Below are 23,228 nucleotides of genomic sequence, written 5' to 3' on the forward strand. Positions count from 1 at the left end.
CACCCAGCCCCATTGCACCATACCGTACTGATCCATACATATCTATATGTATTATTAAGCATGAACATTTTATGAGCCTCGGTGGCACAGTGGTCAGAGTGCAGTACTACAGGCTACTTCTGCTGCCTGTCGGCTACCTGCAGTTTAGCAATTCAAATCTCACCAGGCTCAAGGTTAGCAATTCAAATCTCACCAGGCTCAAGGTTGACTCATCCTTCCATCCTTCCGAGGTTGGTAAAATGAGAACCCAGATTGTTGGGGGCAATATGCTGACTCTATAAACCACTTAGAGAGGGCTGTAAAGCACCATAAAGCAGTATAAAAGTCTAAGTGTTATTGCTATTGCTATGAAAGTGAGAATTGTATAAATCAGGAGGAACATAAAAATGGGATGCTGTGGGGGTGGATTATATAAGGAGTGTGTGATAAATTGAGAAGGATCATGAGTCTGGCAAAAGATCACTTGTTACTGTATTGGTTTGTACAGTTACTTGTACAAACAGAAGATAACCATACAACAATATAGTTTTTCTTATATTGGTCCCCTTAGCCAGCTGTCATGCTGATGTGTGATAAAATGTTTATATGGCTTAATTTATCCCGAGTTTTCTTTTTCCAAATGTAAATAGTGAGGAAAGTATATGCTACAATATCCACACAATAGAATTTGTGTGTATATATAATGCCACACAATATCCACACAATAGAATTTATAGGCAATTACATTTATTTATTTTTAAAAGGATTATTATACTAGATTTTTTTAATTTAAGGCAAAATGCTGAAGGTTTTGTTTTGTCTGATTCTTTTTTTAAAAATTCCTGAGAGTCTTCCTCTGGAAACTTTGTGAATCTCAAGATGGGGGATAGGACAAATTATGAGGGAAAGAAATCAGAATATTCTCAGAGACATTATATTGTTTATTTTCAGTACCAGAACACTAAGATTAGAATACAACTTTGTTTCTCATGCAATCATCAGCATGTTTCCTCAGAAGGAAACCCCGATGTGTTCACTGAGTTATTTCTTCAGTAGAATTGAAGAGATATATACCCTATTTCCCCCAAAATAAGGCCTTCCTAGAGAATAACCCAATCTGGCTTTTGAGCGCATGTGCTAAAATAAGCCCTCCCCCCCAAAATAAGCCCCCCTTTAAATATTTAACTGCATGTGCAGCCAGTCCCCGCCATTTCCTCTGGTTGGTTGCCACGCAAACAACACAAGATGAGGCGAGGCCAGAGGAGGGGGGAGATGGAGGGAGAACATGCCCAATGCCCCCCACATGCCCTTACCTAATGGCTGTTCCTGCAACCCAGGTTCGCCTGGAGACGGGGAACCCCCTGCAGGGTAAGGCTGAGGAGTATGGTCAGTTCTTGGCGGACAAAGTTGCTCGATTTCGATCGGAACTGGACTCCACCCCCGCAGATCCAGCCGAGACACAGGGGAATGACTTGGTAGACCATCTCTGGGTTGAGTTTCAGGATGTTGCCTCCGGGGATGTGGACAAGGCTATGCAAGCTGTGAGTTCCTCCACCTGCATACTGGACCCGTGTCCCTCTTGGCTGACTGCCAACAGCAGAGAGGTGACACGAGGCTGGATCCAGGCGGTTGTTACCGCCTCTCTTTGGGAGGGACACCTCCCCACCGCGCTTAAGGCGGCGGTGGTGAGGCCCCTCCTGAAGAAACCGTCCTTGGATCCAGCAGTTCTTAATAACTATCGTCCAGTCTCCAACCTCCCCTTTGTGGGGAAGGTTGTTGAGAAGGTGGTGGCCTTACAGCTTCAGCGTACCTTGGAGGAAGCTAACTATCTTGACCCCTTCCAGTCTGGCTTCAGGCCCGGTTACAGCACTGAAACCGCTTTGGTCGCATTGACCGATGATCTCTGGAGAGCCAGAGATGGAGGCTATGCGTCCATCCTGGTTCTCCTTGACCTCTCAGCAGCTTTCGATACCATCGACCATGGTATCCTTCTGCGACGACTGCGGGAGGTGGGGGTGGGCGGCACTGTTTTACAGTGGTTCTCCTCCTACCTCTCGGACAGGTCGCAGTCGGTGTTGGTGGGGAGGGAGAGGTCGTCCCCGAGGCCCCTAACCTGTGGGGTGCCGCAGGGTTCGGTCCTGTCCCCCCTGCTATTTAATATATACATGAAACCGCTGGGCGAGATCATTCGGAGGCACGGGATTAAGTACCACCAATATGCAGACAATACACAGCTGTATCTGTCCGCCCCGTGCCAACTCAATGAAGCGGTGGACGTGATGAACCGGGGCCTTGAGACTGTTAAAGACTGGATGAGAGCTAACAAACTGGTGCTCAACCCAGAAAAGACCGAGTGGCTGTTGTGTTTTCCTCCCAAAAATTCGGCTAACATTCCATCAATCAGGCTGGGGGGGCAAAATTTATACCCCTCAGACAGGGTCCGCAACTTGGGAGTCCTCCTGGATCCACAGCTGAGTTTTGACCATCATTTGTCGGCTGTGACCAGGGGGGCATTTGCCCAGGTTCGCCTGGTGCACCAGTTGCGGCCCTACCTGAACCGGGAGGCTCTCACAACAGTCACTCGAGCCCTTGTGATCTCTAGGCTGGAATACTGCAATGTGCTCTACATGGGGCTGCCCTTGAAGAGCATCCAGCGACTCCAGCTAGTTCAGAACGCGGCCGCGCGAGTGATCATGGGCGCACCACGGTTCGCCCATATAACACCGATCCTCCGTGAGCTGCGCTGGCTACCTGTTGATCGTCGGGTGCACTTCAAGGTCTTACTTACCACCTATAAAGCGCTCCATGGTAGTGGATCTGGCTATCTGAGAGACCGCCTCCTGCCAATTACCTCCCTGTGTCCCATCAGATCGCACAGGGTAGGCCTCCTCCGAATTCCATCCGCCAGTCAGTGCCGACTGGCGACTACGCGGAGGAGAGCCTTCTCAGTTGCTGCTCCGACGCTATGGAACACCCTCCCCGTGGAGATCCGCACCCTCACCACAGTCCAGGCCTTCCGCACAGCCCTCAAGATCTGGCTATCCCGTCAGGCCTGGGGATAGGATTTATTCTCACCCCGCCCGAATGTTGAGTGAATGTTGTGTTTTTATGGTTAATTTCTTTATTCACATTTTTTTTCTTTTAAGTCTTGTCTTGCACTCCCTTCCCCCCATTGTTGTAAGCCGCCCTGAGTCCCCTCAGGGAAAAGGGCGGCATATAAATGCTCATTAAAATCTAAATCTAAACCCTAGCCACCACGCTCCTTCTGTCTAGTGGCTACCCCAAAAAGAGCAGCAGGCCCAGCAATGTGCAACACAGAAGCAGCTATGAGGTGACTATGCTAGCCACCTCCTGCATCTTAAAAATAATAAGACTGCCCCCAAAATAAGGCCGACCACTTATTTCGGGGATCAAAAGAAAATAAGACCCTGTCTTATTTTTGTGGAAACACGGTACTAGACTGGACTTTGAGAGAGAGATTTCTGTCCAAGTTACTTTGGCGTAAGAGAGACCATAGGGTTGTGTCCTTTATCATGAAAAACCCTGGACTAGAGAAGACTATGCTCAGATTCACCTCAGGGGGATCTCCTGTAAAGCATGGTTCTCATTGGTAGGGAAAGGAATGACTTATATGAGTTCCCTTCTGTTCAGATATTAGAAAGAGGGCTGAATTTCACAGATGTTATTTCTGACTAAACATGCTAGGAATCATCCAGAATTCAAAACGAATTCTGTTGCTTTAAGTCTGGCTCCAACCTAATTCATAACTATTGCTAATAGTAATTATTTACTAATTCTTTATTATTAATACTTCTAGTTCTTCTGTTTACAAAATACTTTTTGATTAATATATGTCTTAATGCAACTATTCTGTGTAAGTAAGCCCTTGATATAGACTTTTTAAAATATGCTTTAACATTGGAGGCATAGTAGGCTTCACTGTAAGGTTTTCGAGCCTGTGGAATGGTTTCACTGTTGAGATTCAATGTTACTCTCTCCTCTTTTGACTTTCATTCAAGTCATGGCCAACTGAATAGCTCCTATAAATGTTCAATATTTTGTAGACTTGGGGAGAAAGGAGAAGAAAATAGTTAATCTTTAGTTGTTGCTCTAAGCCAGGGGTGTCCAAACTTGGGAACTTTAAGACCAGCCAGCCTGGGGAATTCTGGGAGTTGAAGTCCACAAGTCTTAAAGTTCCCAAGTTTGGACACCCCAGATCTAAGCAAACTTTATTTACTTTCTAAAAAATGTAAAGTAAATATTTATCTTTAAAACAGAAAGTGGGCTAATGGGATTTGAACCAGGTATCTTATGTATTGAAGGAATGCTGTAAAATGAAATAAACAAAGTACTACTGTGCGCCCAATATACTAAATCATCTATTGAGCTGACTGCTCTGAGAAATGTTATTTTTTTTCCTTCCTAATGTTTACTTGTAAGTGCAGGGTCTACTTTTGGGGGAGGGGCCATTGTTGATCCATTAGATGCAACAGAAATTGACTAATTGGCTTGTCACCTGAGCCTGATGTCATGGATTGAAAGAGAATGACTGGTACAAAGTTATCCAATCAGCAGGACTAAAACTCACAGTCTTCTAGTTTCTATCATATAAATCCAAGAAAAGGCTTTCTTAAAGAAGTGTAGAGAAGTAGAACATCAACATGAGAATCTATGTGTACTCCAAAGCATCTTTTCAGCTTTGGGTCTGAAGAACTACAACTCCTATTCTTTAGAAGTAATTTGCAAGTGCTTTCTTGTTGAATATTTATTTGGATTTCCAATCTAACATATAAGTCTGCAATTTCCAGGCAATTTCATTTTTACATACAGGTAGTCTTTAACTTGCGACCTCAATTAAGCTCAAAATTTCTGTTGCTAAGTGAAACAGTTGTTAAATGAGTTTGGCCAAATTTTATGACCTTTCTTGCCACCATTAAGTGAATCACTGCAGGTGTTAGGTAACTAACATGGTTGTTAAGTGAATCTGGCTTCCCCATTGACTCTGCTTGTCAGAAGCTTGCAAAAGATTATCACATGACCCCAGGACACTGCAACCTTCATAAATATGACTCCGTCGTCAAGCATGTGAAACGCTGGTTTATGGGTTTCAGAGTTAAACAGAATAGCCTTCAGGTTACATCAGCAGCAAGTGGTAGCATTTAGATGACTAGTATTGATCTTAGTGGACCTCTTGCAAAAGCCACCAGGATAGCCTGTGATGGCTAACCTTTTCTGGACTGAGTATCCAAAGTGCACACATGCGTGTGAATCCCCAAATTGCAATGCGTGTGTCGCCACCATGCATGCCCCCTACCCCCCATGTGTGTGTGCACCCCCTTTCACCCCACCCCCACGGATGCATGCACCCCATGCATGTGTCCCACCCACCCCATGCATGCATAGCAGAGACCCCAAAACCAGTTGGCCAGCAGGAGACGCACACACATGCACAGCAATGCTGAGCTGGAGCGGCAGACTTGCATGCCCACAGAGAGAGAGGGCTCTGTCTGCCATCACTGGCCTAAGACCTCTACAATACAGGTAGCCCTCAACTTACAACCACAATGGAAGCCAAAAATTATGTTGCTAAGTGAGAAATCTGTTAAGTGGGTTTTGCCCCATTTTAAGACTTTTCTTGCCACATTTGTTAAGTGAAACACTGCAGCTGTTAAATTAGTCGCACGGTTGTTAAGTGAAACTTTTCAGAAAGTTTTAAAAGGGGAATCCCATGATTCCGGGATATTGCAACCGTCATAAATATGAACCAGTTGCTGAGCATCTGAATTTTGATCATGTGACCTTGGGGGAATGCTTCAACTATCATGTGTGAAAAATGGCCATAAGTCACTTTTTTCAGTGCCGCTGTAACTTCAAGCGGTCATTAAACAAACAGTTGTAAGACGAGGACTACCTGGGGGAATGGGGAGGGGAAGCAATGGCAAACCACATCCATATATTTAGATTAGAAAACCTATTCAGAAATGGTTTACTTACTCCAAGCCAGAGAGGTTCATTTCACATTCTGGGAGACATCTAGCAGAAGTAAGTTCTTTTGGAGGCGTGGCTACGGAGTTTACAAACTTGGCAAGCCCCACCCACCTTCCAAAGTGCGGATCAAAACTTAAATCACCCCCACCGGGGGAGGGGGACGATGACACCCAGGGGCAAGCTAACAGAATCGAGGAGAGCCTGGAACCTGAACTCCTTAAAGGAGGCGCAACCCAAGAATCCAAGGCAGGGCAGCGCTCCCTAGTGAAGACGGGGTGGGATTTGCCACTCCGCCGCCTCTTCCCCCTCCCCGCCGCCGCATTTCTTCCTCCTCCTCTCCTTTTCCCTGAAAGTCGCCGAGCTGCTTTGCATGTCAACGAAGGACCGGGGAGGCAGAAGCAGGAACGGAGATGCCAGTAGCAGCCCCTGCCTGACACACGCGGTGCCGCTGCTGCTCAGGCTCCCTTTGGCGAGCGGCTCGGCTCGGTGCATGGGCACCCGAGCGCTCGATACTTGCTCGAATCCCTCTCCCAGCCCTTAAGGCGACTCGGCGGGCAGACAAGAAGCGCCGCCGCGGCTCCTGGCGGCAGCAGGTGAGTGTCGAGGCGCCACCCGCGTTTTCCAGGGGATTTGCACTGGTCCGCGGCATGCGAACAGTCGGATAAAGGACCCATGGTCGGGACGTCCGAAGGAAGGGGAGCCGGGGATGCCCTAACAACCAGCCAGAGGTGAAAGAGGAGGGAGGTTCCTCGCATTTAGGTGCTGGGAAGCGAAGCAGGGAAGGAAGTCCGGACAGTGGCCGAGCAAGCATCGGGCGGGATGGGGGAGCCAAAGGATGGGTCTGAGCTCGGAGGCAGAAAGAAGGGAGCGTGAAAGGTACACGGGGCAGCCGAACGCTTTCCGCGGAGGCGCCCGGGAGAAAGACTCGCGAAGGGAAAGAGTTGAGAGACTGGAGGAAAACGCTGCAGGGACCAAAGAAGGCGGGAAGGGTCGGACTGATGATTTCTCTTGGGGGGGGGTGTCAAGAGGAGGGGAGGCCAAGAGTGGCTCTGGGGCGCTCAGGGGTCACAGGGTGTGGTGGCAAAAGCAGGGTCACAGTGTCCTGCCTCTGTGTGTGAGAGAGAGACAGAGGGAGAGGGAGGGAGGGAGAGGAAGGAGAGGGAGAGGGAGAGGGAGGGAGGGAGAGGAAGGAGAGGGAGAGGGAGAGGGAGGGAGGGAGAGGGAGAGGAAGCGAGAGGGGGAGAGGGAGAGAGGGGGAGGAAGGGAGAGGGGAGAGGGGGAGAGAGACAGAGAGGAGAGAGTGGGGGGGGAGAGAGAAAGGTTTTCTTCTTATGCAGCTGCTCCGGCTCAGTGGCTAGTGGGAGACCAAATCCTCTCCGCCCAGGTGCTTTTGCCATATAGTTCTCTCGCTCTCTCTTTCCCCGATGAGCGAAGGTAGGTAGGTAGGAAAACGCCAAGCACGGGACTCCGCTTGATGCAGAATTTGGGGAAGGGAAGGAAAAAAACAGCGGCGGGAGGACAATCTTGAAGGCAGGGAGTTCCTGCGCTAAAACGTTTTAAACCTGGGCGTGCACAGACTGGTGGCAGAAAGGAGGGTGGGACAGAGAAGCCTCGAAAGAGCGTGGAGGGTTGTTGGTCTTGGTCTGTTTGTGAGCTGAGCCCCCTTTATAGCCAGCTCTTCCCATTCAGGAAGGCAGAGACTTCCTTTCTAGAGTAGAATCAGAACTTCTAGGATCTGGTTATTTCACTTTTCCCAGTAGCTTATTTTTTTCCCCTCTGAAATTAAAGCAGCAGGTGTTTCCCTCTGCTTAAGCAAAGTGTTTTCTAGCTGGTAATAATTTATCTTATGAAATGGTGTGGAAGCGAAGGTTTAACAGAGTTAAAGTGGATGGTGATGAATAGGATGAGAATAGCAATAGCATTTAGACTTATATACCACTTCATAGTGCTTTACAGCCCTCCCTAAGGGGTTTACATGTTGTCCCCAACAATTTGGGTCCTCATTTTAGGACTTCAGAAGGATGGAAATCTGAGTCAACCAAACAAGATGATGATGATATAAATCTACTAGCATATTACCTTTTCAGTCAGAAACTAGAACTGCCATTCTGCATTGCATGCAGGGCAACAAATTAAAATGAATTTAGTGTGCCAATCCTCTAATATGCATTAGATTACCCTGGGATATAAAGCAGCTTAAACAAATGGGGTAGAAGCCATTGTGGAAAAAAGAGGAAGAAAGCAGGATACAGGTTCTCTTACACAAAAGCATATAAGTAATACATTGATCTAGCTTAATTTTTCTTTTTTTTTTAAAAAAGAAGAAGCTCTTCATATGAATATCTTTAAAATAATTGCATGTCTGTACATTGCCATTGTTCATATTTCATCCATTGTATAGATGAATTACTATCATTAGCTTTTATTTCATATGCCTTAGTTCTACAGCCTAGTCAGAAAATAACTGTCCCCGTTTTACAGAACAAGATCAAAGGTCAAAGAAAATGATTTTGTCTACAAAATCCTTTCACACATGGCATAGTTGCAAACCTAAATCTAGTAATGATTGTGCACCCAAAAACAATTGTCAGGCAGTTCTGATAAAAAATGAATAGGTATTGTTTGGAAGGAATACAGTATGTTTTAATGGTCAGATTCAGATGAACAAAACCCAGTTTAGGAATTCAAAAAATGTCCCAGTTTCTCATTTTCTTTCACTTTGTGGCACAGAAAACCGCAGAAGCCACAGCTAATATAGCTTTACTTTACATTTGTACTGAGTAACTATGTTTATGGATTTCCAGAGCAAATAAAAAAGATTATGAGCTGATGAGGACCTGCTGACATAAAAAGCCAGAAGTTAAGTATTATATTTGGTTTCAGATCCTAAATTGTTGCTTCTTTTACATAACAAACCATAAATTATTATTTCTGGAGAAGAGCGACAAGCTAGAATTTTCAGCTTCCATTTTTATCAGCAAATTTGCTTGTCAACAGTAACTTAGAACTTTGCTGTGGCGTTCTATGCAAATGGAATATGTATGCATATTTAAAAATATTAAATCTGATTTGCCTGATCTTCATTTTATATCTTCAGGGTTTAGAACTGCTTTCTACTTACTGGAAGAGTTAGAATGGAAGTCAGAAAACTGTAGGAGTTATGTACATTCTAGCTTCATCTGCTTGAAGGCATTGCTTAGCACTGATATTGTAAATAGTGTATCCACCTGTCCTTTAGCCTTGTGAAGACAAAAAGAGTGGGTGGGCTTATCTCTGTGTAATGATCGCTTGTAAAGTGTACTTTTCTTTTAGATTTTATATTCGTAATATATGAAAGGACAAAGATGCAAATTATACTTGCCATATTCTTTAGGCTGCAGAGTCAATAATAAGTTGAGGGAGTGCTACAAAGGCAAATATATATTGAGCAAAGAGATTGGCATTAACAATCCTTGGTAAGAAATAAATAATTCAGAATTCGTATGATCTCAGGTGCCATAGCAGGATTTAAAAGAGGACTTCTGAATATTTTCAAAAGCTAGAGATTTGCAAAACTCATTTCTTTATTTTTCTTGCATATTCTGCTTTGTCTTTGTTTGCTCTAACGCAGCTTCCTCAGAAAGTCCATCTCTTTCATACCCTTGCCTTTCTGAACAGGACTCTCTCTCTCTCAGAGAGTTGAGGGAAATGATGTCTGTTATTGATTACCAATGGATTTATGATGACTAGTTTATGCAGTGTTGTTTCATCCTCTTGAAAGTATGTGACATGGAAAAACAACTGTACACACAGTAATTATACACATATATTTTACTCAGATTAACAGAGTTGGAAGGGACCTTGTAGGTCATCTAATCTAACCCCCTGGCCAAGCAGGAGATACTACACCAGTGATGGCGAACCTTTTTGGCTCGCATGTCATAAGTGGGGGGAGCACAGAGAGGTCGTGCGTGGGCGTGCCGCACCCATAATGCAATACGTGACCATCCAGCATGCATGCGCACATGACAGGTGCGACCCATTTCTTGCATGCTTTTTTCGCCCTCCCCAAGCTCCAAAGACTTTATAGGAGCCTGGGGAGGACAAAAACAGCCCCCCCCCAGAGGCCCTCCGGAGACTTCAGAAGCCGGTTTGCTCATAGGGTCGTTTTTCGTCCTCCGGAGCCTCCAGAAGACCCCTGAAGGCTCCGGAGGGCTTAAACCAGTGACTTCCGGTTTGCTCATAGGGTCATTTTTCATCCTCTGGAGTCTTCAGGGAAGCCTCCAGAAAGCCCCTGAAGGCTCCGTAGGACTTAAAGCGGCCCTACGAGCAAACCAGAAGTCCATTCCTGAACTTCCGGTTTGCCCTTAGGGCTGTTTTTTTGCACTCCGGAGGCTTCAGGGAAGCTCCTGAAGCCTCTGGAGGGCCTCGGGAGAGGGGGCAGGGAGGCTGTTTTCGCCCTCCCCAGGCTCCTATAAAGCTGCGGAGCATGAAAAATGGCCTCAAAAAAGGCTAAAGTAAGCTGGCCAGCACCTGCATGTGTGCTGGCCAACTGATAGGGCAATGCCTCATGTGCCCTGACAAATGGCTCTGCGTGCCACCTGTGGCACGCATGCCATATGTTTGCCATCCCGGCCCTACATCATCCCCAATAAATGGCAATTTAATCTCTTCTTGAAAGCCTCCAGTGAATAAGCTCACACAACTTCTAAAGATAAGCTGTTCCTTTGGTTGATTGTTCTCACTGTCAGAAAATTTCTCCTTATTTCTAGGTTGAATCTCCCCTTGCTCAGTTTCCATCCATTATTCCTTGTCTGGCCTTTGGGTGCCTTGGAAAATAGCTTGACCTCTTCCTCTCTGTGGCAGCCCCTCATACATTGGAAGACTGCTACCATGCCTCCCCTGGTCCTTCTCTTCACTTGACTAGCCATGCCCAGTTCCTTCCTGTAACTGTTCATCGTGTGTTTTAGTCTCCAGTCCCCTAATCATTATGGTTGCTCTTCTCTGCACTTTTTCTAGAGTCTCAACATCTTTTTTATAGTGTGGTGACCAAAACTGTATGCAGTACTCTTGGTGTGGTCTTACTAAGGCTTTATAGAATGGTATTAGTACCTCACTTGATCTTGATCGTATCCCTCTGATAATGCAATTTAGGATTGCATTGGGTTTTTTGGCTGCCAACGCACACTGCTGTACTCTTCCTTCGCTTCCACATGGATGTACTGTATATCAGATGGCAAATCTTTTTTGCACTCTCAAATGAGAGTTACATTGGGGATAACCAATGGTTTGAGGTAAGGGAATCTATTACACATAGCATACATATGGGGAATTATCCTTCCCCATTTCTTGAAGAGATGCCACTTCAAGACAGCAATATTTTATTTGCAGTTAACTTGCTGGTGTGAAAAAGCCAGCTTTTTTTTTTTTTTTACATTTTCCAATCAGGTTGACAATGTCACACCTACATTTACATTTATAGAAATAATTAATCTGCTGTGCCCTGGAAAACTGACAATGTACATATTGAATTTAAGGTGTAAATACTTTCCTGTGAAACCTTGGAGACTGATAGTCAGCAAAGGCATCATAAGAATGTTCACAAAGAGTATATTTTTGTATCTTCCTGTTTTTTGTGGGGGGAAGTCAGCATTTCCCTTTGTGGTCAGAAACTTAGGGTTGTGGGTTTAAAAAATAAGAGTTTTCCCCCACCCTCTGTTGGCAGCTGAGATCTCTTTTCCTTGTTTCTTAGACTGGAAGCAGATGATTCGTTTTTCATATAGCTGTAGGTGGTATCAGTGAGCCATGCTGGCTAAGTTATTTCTTTTCGTCCCACTGTTTTTGGATATTTGAAACAGCACATGAACATAAACTTCTTTATAGGTTTTTTTTAAAAAGATAACTGAGCTTGAAACGATAAAGGTGTGATTTAAATCATAATGCCATGATTTATGGGAAAATATCAAACTCGGACCATAAGTCTAGCTTTAGTAGTTTTCTTGAATTTCAAAGAAACCTTCCAAATGCAAACTCCTATCACTGAAACAGATTTGTTTATAACATACACACTCTTTTCACTGTCATCTATCTTATCATTTAGTTTAGAAGTCCTTACTGTAGGTCTTCATTCCTCATGGCACAGATGTATTCTTTTTAATTTGCCAGCATTAAAGACAACATATTATTATCTCTATACTTGGGGGTGAGGGGAGGATGTATGCAGATGCTTAAAATTAATATTATAATTTAGAAAACTTCATTGGATAATAGAGTGGGATGGAATTTTCAAAGTCTTCCAGTCTAATCACCTGCTTAGGGCAAGAATAGTAATAGCACTTAGACTTATATACTGCTTCACAGCTCTCAGTTTACAGAGTCAGCATATTTTCCCCAACAATCTGGGTCCTCATTTTACCCATCTCAGAAAGATGGAAGGCTGAGTGAATCTGGACCCTGGTGAGATTCGATCTGCCAAATTGCAGTCAGCCAGCAGTCAGCAGAAGTAGCCTGCAGTACTGCATTCCAACCACTGTGCCACCACAGCTCTTAACATCCTCATAGCATCCAGAATTGGCTTTAAATAGGTTAAACTGCCCAACTGGAAATTTCGGATTTGGTTCTTCCATCTTCCTCCTTCCTTATATATACAATGGACAATTTAAAGGTACATTCAACATTTTATTTTTTACATAAACCTAGGAAGCTTTATCTATATACATTAGCCATATTTTTAATATCATTATAGACGTCTGTCTTGTTTAATACTGCAGTACCTATTTTGACACACAGTATCACCCCAAAGTCTTTTGCTTGAGATACACTGGGAATTATGCTATGAATATGATAGCACTTATATTTATGAAATGAATTAAAATATGCCCTTATTTAGCTGAGAGTGATATATGTTTGATGATATGACTTATGAAATTTATATCCTGCCTTCTTCCAGCAGTTCGAGGCAACATATATAACACTTCTAATCAATCCCTCCCCCCCCCTACACAATCCCTCCCCCCCCCTTCTAGGACAGATTGGATTGAGAGAGAGTAATTGTGCTATGACCACAATATGAGTGTCAATGACTGGGGAAGGACTTGCATTTGAGACTCCCAGATCCTAAATCTAACATCCTAACCACTATACCCATGATGGCGAACCTATGGCATGCATGCCACAGGTGGCACATGGAGCCATATCGGTGGGCACGGGAGCTCAGCTCCGACGTGCATGCACACGCCGGCCAGCTGATTTCCGGGTCTTCTGGGCGCACTGTTGGGAAAAGGCTATTTTGGGCCTCTGGTGGGCCTCTGGTAGGGGGGGAGACTGTTTTCAGCCTCCCCAGATGCCTAGAAAGGCTCTGGAGCCTGGGGAGAGTGAAAAACGGACCTTCTGGTCTGACCGGAAGTTGGCCTCTGGGAGGTGGGGAAGGCCATTTTTGCCCTCCCAAGGATCCTAGAAAGGGTCTGGAGCCTAGGGAAGGCGAAAAATGGGTCCACCATGCCATCACATGCCAAAAGCGTGGGAGAGCGTGGGCGGGACGCACACACATGCACTGGGGCAGGCGCATAGAATTATGGGTGTGGGCACACGCTTTTGGCATGCGATGGCAAAAAGGTTAGCCGTCATTGCATTATACCATACGATTGCTAATCAGGTTGATCCATAATTTCCATGTAGGAATAATGAGCCAAGAAAACATTTTCAAATTTGTTTGCACTTAGTAGGACTAAAGTCACATGAGTACAGCACCTCTAATTAAAGCAGATTCTTTTTTCCCCCCAACTTCCACGTGTAAAAAGGTGCAGCTGCCTTAAGAATTATATTATGGAGAGAGTTGAATAATTTAAATCATTTCTGAAGCCTGCACTCAGAATTAATCCCCCTCCATCCCTTGAAGAACAGTAATTACCTTGGCTTCTGATACTTTACATAATTTATTTTACCTTTTTACTATTTTGTATATTTCACAGCAAGGAGCTGTTCAGCACTGAAAACTCATCTCTGATTAGAAATCTTTTTTAACAAGCTGTTTGGCTTACTCAGGCAGTGTCAACCACACAGGATTAAAAATCATGTTTTGCATACAAGTAGTCCTCCACTCACAACAGTTCATTTAGTGACCGTTTGAAGTTACATCATCACTGAAACTTATGACTGTTTTTCACACTTATGACCATTTCAGCATCCCCATGGTCACCTGATCAAAATTCCAATGCTTGGCAACTGACTCGTATTTATAACAGTTGCCGTGTCCTGGGGTCATGAGATCGCCTTTTGTGACCTTCTGACAAGGTCAATAGGGAAGCCAGATTCACTTAACAACCGTGCTATTGACTTAACAACTGCAGTGATTCACTAAACAACTGGGACAAGAAAGGTCGTAAAATGGGGGAAAGTTCACTTAACAAATGTTTCACTTAACAACAGAAATCTTGGGCTCCATTGTGTTCGCAATTCAAGTACTACCCTGTATACAGTATGTGTGCAATGGAAACTGGATTTTGTCTCCACTGAAAAGATTCCCTGTTTTTGTCAATGGAGATTCTCAGTCATCCAGGTAGAATTGTCTGATAGTTGAGTTAAGAAACTACCATATTTTTGGAGTATAAGATGCACCTTTTTCCCACAAAAAAGAGGCTGAAAATCTGGGTACACTGAATACAGCATTTTTGGCCTCCCGAAACCCCACCCCACTTCACCAAAATGGCCCTGCATAGCTTGTAGGAGGCTTTCAGAGAGCTCCTGGGAGCTGGGGAGGGCAGAAATGAGCAAGAAATGGGCTGGGTTTTGCTCAATTTCCCCCCCCCCCAGCCCCCAGGACCACTCTATAAGCTTCCTAAAGTCTATCCATGCCCTTTTTAAAGCAAAAAATGGGCCCGTTTTTGCCCCCGCCCCTGAACATTCTACAAGCCTCCTAAGGGCTGTTCATGCCCTTTTTTGGAAAAAAAAAAGGCCCATTTTACCAAAAATGGGCTGTTTTTGGGAGGTTTGCAGAGTGCAAAACCTTTTATTTTTAATTTGCCTCTTCAAAACCTTGGTGCATCTTATACTCCAGTGCGTCTTATACTCCAGTGTGTCTTATACTCTGAAAAATATGGTACTTGGATAAGCAGCAAAACATATATACGCAACAAGAAAAGGCAGTCCAATTGCCATGAATCAACTTCCAGACTTCCCTGTTTTTTGTTTTGCTATCACAAAATTATAGCTTTATATTTGTAAACTGCTTAGAGTCACTTAGACAGTGAGATTGGTGGTGTATAAATATGATAAATAAATACATTACACCTTCATAGCTTTATTTTTTGCAACCAATCACATCTGAGTGTTACAATTCAAACTTTTTAAAAAGTTCATGGAAGATTCAACACATATTATTGTTAAGTCCCATGTCTAGGTGGTCATCAAAGGTGGACTGAAAGCAATAGTTCCCATGTTATAGTTAATAATATAGTTGTAGTTAATGAACTTGGTTTTGTCATACCACTTTCTGATAGTTTTTATTAAATTACCATAAATGAAGCCAACCACTTCACAAACAAACAAATATAATTCTCCTTTGCTTGTACTAAGAAAGAAGGGATTGTTCTGACCTAGGCTTCCCAAAAGCACAAAGCCGATCCTTGTCCCAATAAAACCCCTTTTATTTAATTTAAAGTGAATTCCCCTCCAGCAAAATTCCAGCCAACAGTCTTTCAAGAGATTTCACAACTACAGACCTTTATCAGCTGCCAGGCCGATGTCTTCCAAACACCACTTTGTAGCAGACAATACTTGGCAAGAAATCAGGAACAGATCTTCACTTTAATGAATGGAACTAATTGTCTCCTGCAAACTCCCCTCCCCTTTTGCTCCTCTTTATTCCCTATGGGAGGGGCCATTCACTGTCCACCTGTGGCTTTCCTCCTGAATCGGCCCTTGTTCCTTAGCTATTCCCTTCTCCTGGCAGTTCTGCACATGCTTACATTGGGAACAGGCTCCAGCTGCTATTCTGCCCCACTGATATCCAACTCCGAAGGCAGCTGATAACTGTTGGACAGCCCTGGCCCCCTCTCTGCCTCCTAGGTAGAGCACTCATCAGAGCCTTCCCCAGACTTCAGGACTCGCCCATGTTCCTCCCCAACCTCCTCACTGTCTGAGTCTGCCAGCAACTCCTTTGGCTGCTGGCGGGCCACAACAGGGATGTTCAGAGAATAAGAAATGGTAGCTTCTTGTGGTCTTTGAACCAGGCCAAAGTATAGAGCTTTTTGGAATCCTTTAGAATGATCAGGCTTGTTGGATAACCTTAAATCAGTTTTCAGCTCAAACATTTGATCAACATAGGAAGAATACGATTTTTGGTTCATAAACAAATCTTTATTATTTTTGTTAAAGATGAAAAAGTATTTTCAATTGAGAAGAAACATATTCTGACCTAGCCACGATGACCCAAATCCCTTCTGTAAGATCTGAGTCTCATTATTGGAATGTTCTGTATAGTCTTGTGCCTGAAGACTCCCGAGAAGTTGCAATTGATCCAAAATGCAATTACTAGGGGCCTGACTAGTGTTACCGTTCTTACTCCAGCAAGATATTAATTTGATTTCTGTACAATTCAAAGTACAGATTATGATTTAAAACCTGACATCAGAATACCTAATGTACCACCTACTCAAATATGAATCTGCCTGACTCATAATAAGAGCTTTTGAGTGGCCCTCCCTCAGGAGCCACAGGGGAGGGAGCTTTTTTCTTTTTTACTGGACTGAAATCCACCTGTTTCTAAACTCATTATTTTTAAGTGTAAAAAAAAAACATCCTTCATAATTTTCGTTCATCGGAATCTAATGGATTTGGAGTATTTTTATTTATTGCAGTTAGCCACTTGACTTTTGCTGAAAGAAAGGTAGTGAGTATGTGAGAAGAGGGGATAATTTGAATATATCACACATACAGTGATGCAGTCCCATGTGAATGAGTGTAATTCTGCATTTTTCCCCTTATAGTAGCCAGGCTGCGGTTTGAGATGTTAATGGTAAGATCATGAATACAAATTCAGTCTACTATACCAGGAGTTTCTTAGCTACTCGTATTCTGAGGTATATTGACTTCGACACTGAAAGATCTCTGCAAATGAAAATACGCACCAAGACTCTGCCATAACTGTCTCTACTTCAGCATTTATTTATTCTGTAACCTATATACGAAATCTCTTCCCGTGATCTGTCCAGTGCTTAGCTTATGTTCTTCCTGCAGATTCGCTTTTAGGTTAAGACCCTTAGGAAATTGGCACAATGACAACAATTTTGTGTAAGTATAGCTTATCAGACTTTCTCACCTTTTGCTTCTTCCTGTTGGAAACCAGCCCACAGTTTACTGTTCTAAAGTTATCTTTGGATTGAGAATGCTGGGTCAAATCCTGCGCTGGGCAATTACAGATTTGCCTGAGGTCATGCAGGTGATTTTTCTGCAGTGTTTGTCAACCTTGGGAACTTGAAGATGACTGGATTTCAACTCCCAGAATTTCCCAGCGGCTTTGCTGTTCTAAAGGCTACGAGTTTGTTTATTTATTCATAGAATTTATTTGCCGCCCATCTCGAATAGATGACTCTGGGCAGCTTACATCATTAAAATATTGAACCCTAACAGATACGTAAATTATCACCCTTTTCCAAAAGACACTTGGCATAGAAACCTAAGGGGGATAAGTGGGACTTAGGTTTAAATAAACAGCTATAGGATTGCAACCTTAACAGACCCAATTTGTGTTACCGCCTTCTGACTTTTAAAGCTCTGCACACCTTAGGATCCTGATGGTGCAGTGGTTAGAATGCAGTATTGTAGGTTAATTCTGTTAACTGCTGACTGCCAGAAGTTGGGAAGTTCGATTCTGACCTGCTCAAGATTGACTCACCTTTTCATCCTTCTGAGTTTGGTAAAGTGAGGTTCCAGATTGTTTGGGGCAATATGCTGACTCTGTAAACCACTTAGAGAGGACTTTGAAGTGGTATATAAGTCTAAGTGCTATTGCTATTAGGATCCACTTAGCTCCATGAGGCTTAACTGCAAAACCAATTTCTTAAGTTTTAAAATCTCATGCTCATGGATATTGCCTTCTCCAGCTATCTGTGCCTCCATCAAGGATAAAGTCGCCTTTGAGCAAAGAAGTTATTTTCAGTTTTTAAACAGTGGCATATTGATTTTTTCCCTCTATACAGATTTGACCTTGTTTCAAAACTTTAAGCAACTTAGATAAATGGTTGTGTTTATTACCTAGGCAATTTCACTGAATCCTACCTTAGGATATGATGTGATCAAATGATCACATTTGATTTTTATCATTTATTGGGTTGTTTTCCCTGTATTGTTCTATGGTTTTACTTTTACCATGAATTCTGATGCCGACAATATGTAACTAGGAGGATTTTTTAAAAAAATGTATACGGAATAAAGAAATTTTTAAATAAATCAACAGAAATCAACAGAAAAATCCTGTTACTATAATTTCAGTGGAAGATATGAGCCATTATCCCAAATGACAGATAAAAACTTTGCCCTGTTGCCTTAGCAACTAGTGAGGCAGCTTTGTATAGGGTTTTAGTTCTGTGTTATTCAGTAGACCTCATATTATTGGTGCTAAATCTGTGCAGGGCTCTTTAAGCAAACAGAGGTGAATCTGGTTTGCCAGATTTAATATGAGGCAACAACAAACATTTTAATCTGCATTAAATTTTAATATTTTAATTCTTCAATATTGTAAAAATGTTGGCTTTATTGACAGATGTGATTGATTAGAAAAAAACAATCAGTTCATGCTCTGAAGTATTTTTGCTTCTTATTATTTATTAAATGTATATGTCGCCCATCTCACAACCAAGTGGCTCCTGAGCCAGTGTGAATGAATCATTAAATTTAGTTACATGTTTGGCAGAGGTGGGTTCCTACCAGTTCACACCTATTCAGTAGAATTGGTTCGTCAAATCTACCAAACCGGTTAGAAGAGGTTCCACCAGTGGACCTGGAAAGCAGGCCACACTTACAGAAGAGGTTCCAAAATTTTTTGAAACCCACCACTGGTCCTTGGATATGATTATTCTGCACTATCATGCTCATATTTATAAAACTCAGTGCCTCTGTGAAAGGTAAGGATGACTACTGCGTTTGTGGTGCAATCAGAACATTGCGTGTGTTGAAGTTGTTTTAACGCAAACCAAAGATGCCTTTTAAAAAACAAGTTTACATCACATTCTTATGCATGCCAGTGCTGTGTGTGAGGTAATTTAAGGTGGTTCTGACCAGTGTCGTCAGCATCTTTATATCCAGTCACATGGGCAGCAAGCCACTCCCATCCAGTCACATGGGCGGCAAGCCACTCCCACAAAGGAGACCACACCCACAGAGTAGGTTCAAACAATTTTTGAAACCCACCACTGATGTTTGGATACGTTGTGTGTCTTCTAGGAAGATTGCATCTCTTTATATAGTAAGCTTTTATAAACGTAGCAGTCGGAATCTTCAATCAGAATACAGCTAGAAGGGACCTTGGAGGTCTTTTATTCCAAGCAGGAGACCCTGTACCATTTCAGATAGGTAGCTGTTCATTCTTTTCTTAAAAACCTCCAGTGATTCCACTGGTTACTTGTCCTCACTGTTAGGAAGTTTTCCCTTAATTCCAGGTTGCTTCTCTCCTTAATTAGTTTCTATCTATTGTTTCTTGTCTTGCCTTCTGGTGCATTGGAAAATAAGTTGAAATGGATAGACTAATGCTTACTATTAAGAACAAAGGAGAAAGTGAGTATTTTTTGATATGGCACCTATTTTATCAATGGTTAGAGAATAGAAACAGAAGTTAAAAAGTGGGAAACATAAAAAGAGGAAATATTTAAAAAGAGACTCGTTAAAGTAGATAATGTTAAACATTGTTATTATACTATCAATATTATTGTGATGAATACTATTGTAAACATTTGGACTATGACTGCCTAAAAACAATTGTAACCAGACAACACACTCTTCGATGGAAATTGAATTTTTATGTTATATAAATAAAATAAATAAAACATGGGGGGGAGGAAAATAAGTTGACCCCCTCTTCTTTGTGGTAGCCCGTCAAATACTGGACTACTGCTATCATGTCACCACTAGTCCTTCTTTTCTCTAGTCTAGCCATCCTGCAACTGTTATTCATATGTTTTTGTCTCCAGATCCTTAAACATCTTAGTTGCTCTTCTTTGCACTTTTTCCAAAGTCTCAACATATTTTTTGTTATGTGGTGACCAAAACTGGATGTAGGTTTTGGTTTTACTACGGATTTATAAAGCGGTACTAGTAGTTCACATGATTTCAATTCTATGCTTCTATTTATATAACCAAGGATTGTATTAGGTTTTCTGGCTGCTGTTGCACACTGCTGGCTCATATTTAAGTGACCATCCACTAGGACTCCAAAGTCCTTCTCACAGTTACTGTTTTTGAGCCAGGTGTTGCCTGATCTGTACTTATATCTTTGGTTTGTCCTGCCTAGGTGTAAAACTTTGTTTTTCTCCACATTAAATTTCATTTTGTTGGATAGGGCCCATTATTCAAGTCTGTCAAGATCTTTTTGGATCGTCAGTTTGTCTTCTGGGGTGTTGGCTATTGCTGCCAGCTTAGTGTCATCTGCAAATTTGATGAGTTCCCCTTCTATTCCCTCATCTATGTCATTTATGAAGATATTGAAGAGTACTGGGCCTTAGAAAGAGCCTTATATGGTATCCCATAATGCTTACTTCCCTCCATGTGGATGTAGTACCATTAAGGACTATTCGTTAAGTATGGTTTGTCAGCTAGTTACAAATCCATCCAGTGGTGATGCTGTCTAGCCCACATTTTTCTAGTTTATCAAGAAATAGATTGTGTTCTTTGTCAAATGCCTTTCTGAAGTCTTAAGTATACAATGTTCACAGCATTTTGCTGGTCTACTAATTTAATCACTTTGTCAAAGAATGAAATAAAATTGGTTTGGCATGATCTATTTTTAGCAAACCCATGCTGGCTACTAGTTATAACTTTATGTATTTCTAGATGTTCAGTGATCTGTTTTTTGATTATTTTTTTCCAGGTATTAATGTTAGGCTGATTGGTCTGTTGTTTCCTGGATCTGGTTGGTTTTGTTTTTTGTTTTTGTTTTTAAATGGGAACCACATAAGCTCTTTTCTAATCCTCTAGTATTTCTCTAGTGGTCCAGTATTTTTTAAAGATATGGTACAATGGTTCTGAGATAACATCTGTCAGCTCCTTCAGAATTCAGGGATGTAATCAATCAGGTCCCAATGATTTATATTCATCAAGGTCAGACTGGTGTTCTCATACAGAATGAGTTAAACAGCTGTTTTCTCTCTACTGCCTGTTACTTCTTTGACATTTTCTCTCTTTAGTGGACTGACTGTTTCCTTGACTGTTTTCTTGTTATTCATATGTTGAAAGAAACTTGTTTATTTTCTTGACTTTTATTGCAAGTCTTTGTTCATTCTGAGCCTTTGTTTTCCTGGCTTCATTTTTGCAGATTCCAGCTATCTGCTGATATTCTTTCTCTTTCCATTTTTTGTACTTATTCTTTTTGTCTTTCAATTTGCCAGGGAGAGATCTGTGCAACCATGTTCATTTCTTCTTAGATTTCTTGTTTTTCTTTTTCAGTGGTATTGTTGGACTGGGCTTTTGTGATATTTCTCAGAGTTTCTCATGCTTCTTGAGTTGTTTTCCCCTTTAGGATTTTTATCCGTGGAATTTTTCTTGGGTTCTCTCTGAGTTTGTTAAAATCAGCTCTTTTAAAATTTAAGACACTGGTTGGATTACATTCTATTGCTTGTGTTTGCATTATATTGCATTCCAATATGATGTGGTCACTCTCACCCAAGGTTCTGACAACTTCAACTCCCTTTATCACTTCTTCTCTATTAGTAAGAATTAGGTCCAGTATAGCTTTTCCTCTAGCCTGGGCAATTACATTATGTGTAATTGCAAAAAAAAAAAAAAGATAATCAACAGAAATAAGAATTATTCTGATCATTATCTATAATGAGATGATATATAAATGAAGGCTTCATTATTTCCACTGATTGGCATTATGATATGATGATTTTTAAAAGGTGTGGGGAATGGCCTTAAGGAAAAACAATTAAGCATCCTCTGTGATCTGTGGCCCTAATGGACATCGGCTATTTTGTATTTCTTTTAAAGTAAAAATAAAAGACCATCCTTATAATCAGTGTTTCTTCCCTTGTTCCAGGATTTTTCCAGTGTTTCCCATGCCAAATGAAAAGCAGGATAAGTTTCAGTCTTATCATTAATTAGTTCTGTGTATCAAGCTGTAAACTCTTAATGACAGTTTGTGCTCTCTTTCTTAGTTTCTTAAAATAAAAATGTGTTTGCATATTCTCTTTCTGTAACAATTTCCTTCCCTTTCCAAGCTCTAAATGTGCTGCGTTGTACTTCCTATGGTTTCAGGTTGCTGCAACTCTTAATTGCTCTAGAAATTTAGCTTTCATTTCTCCTTGGTAGAATTTTATATTTCTTCCTGTAAGACACTAGCTGTAACAGGTCATCTCACTACATGCTGTTCATGGTACTCATTCTACAATCTGAATTACACATACTTTGAAGTAAGCTACACAAATCAGAGAGTGATTATTAAAATTGTATACTTATGGGTTGTATCCAGTAGGTCCCTCTGTTGATGAAAGTTGCTTTGATCCAGCAAGAAGTTTCTACCTGTTGAACTAGAAGGAAAGTGTATTTTGCTGATTTCCCATTTCTCTTCACATCTGGAATCTATTTAATAGGAAGATAAGGCAGGCTCCTGCAAGAGGGAAGCAAAATGAATAAAAATAATATCCTTTCTATTGTGCTGGCAAAAAAATCTCCTGGAACACGGTCTTTGGGGAATTTAAACAGACCATTGGCTCTAATTTTGTGAACACAATTCACAACAAATTGCACTGTTTGAGAAATGTGCCATTCATTTCAGTCAATTGCCCTGTAATCCATCTGTCTCCCTCAGTACATTTTAATCCTGAATTAATGGTACTCCTATTCACTTTTCTTTTTGTCAATGCTAAAAGCGCCATTCCACTTTGGGCATTATTTGTCAAGTTACTCAAAATGTTTTTTTCATATTGAATTGCATTTCAAGCTACACATGTATCAATGCTATCACCATGATGTGAAGTAAAATTTTTAAAAAAGTGACAGCTCCTTGTGTCAGTGTGGTATGATATATACTGACTTGACCCAAATGCAGAATGATTTTTAATGAGGGCAGCCTA

At 42.0% G+C, this 23,228-nt stretch overlaps 1 protein-coding gene across 1 annotated transcript in view; it reads left to right on the forward strand.

Moving 5' to 3' along the window:
* The first annotated feature begins 6,337 nt into the window (after positions 1–6,337).
* The window catches only part of LBHD2 (LBH domain containing 2), a 54,256-nt gene continuing 37,365 nt past the window's right edge, over positions 6,338–23,228 (forward strand). The window contains exon 1 of the mRNA XM_087726749.1: positions 6,338–6,560. The gene's annotated coding sequence lies outside the window, so the exon portion shown is untranslated. The remainder of the gene's footprint in view (positions 6,561–23,228) is intronic.

Source organism: Thamnophis sirtalis, unplaced genomic scaffold (assembly GCF_051295495.1).
Source record: "Thamnophis sirtalis isolate CommonGarterSnake01/CBP01778 unplaced genomic scaffold, rThaSir2_p1.2 scaffold_1, whole genome shotgun sequence".
Lineage (NCBI taxonomy): Eukaryota > Metazoa > Chordata > Lepidosauria > Squamata > Natricidae > Thamnophis > Thamnophis sirtalis.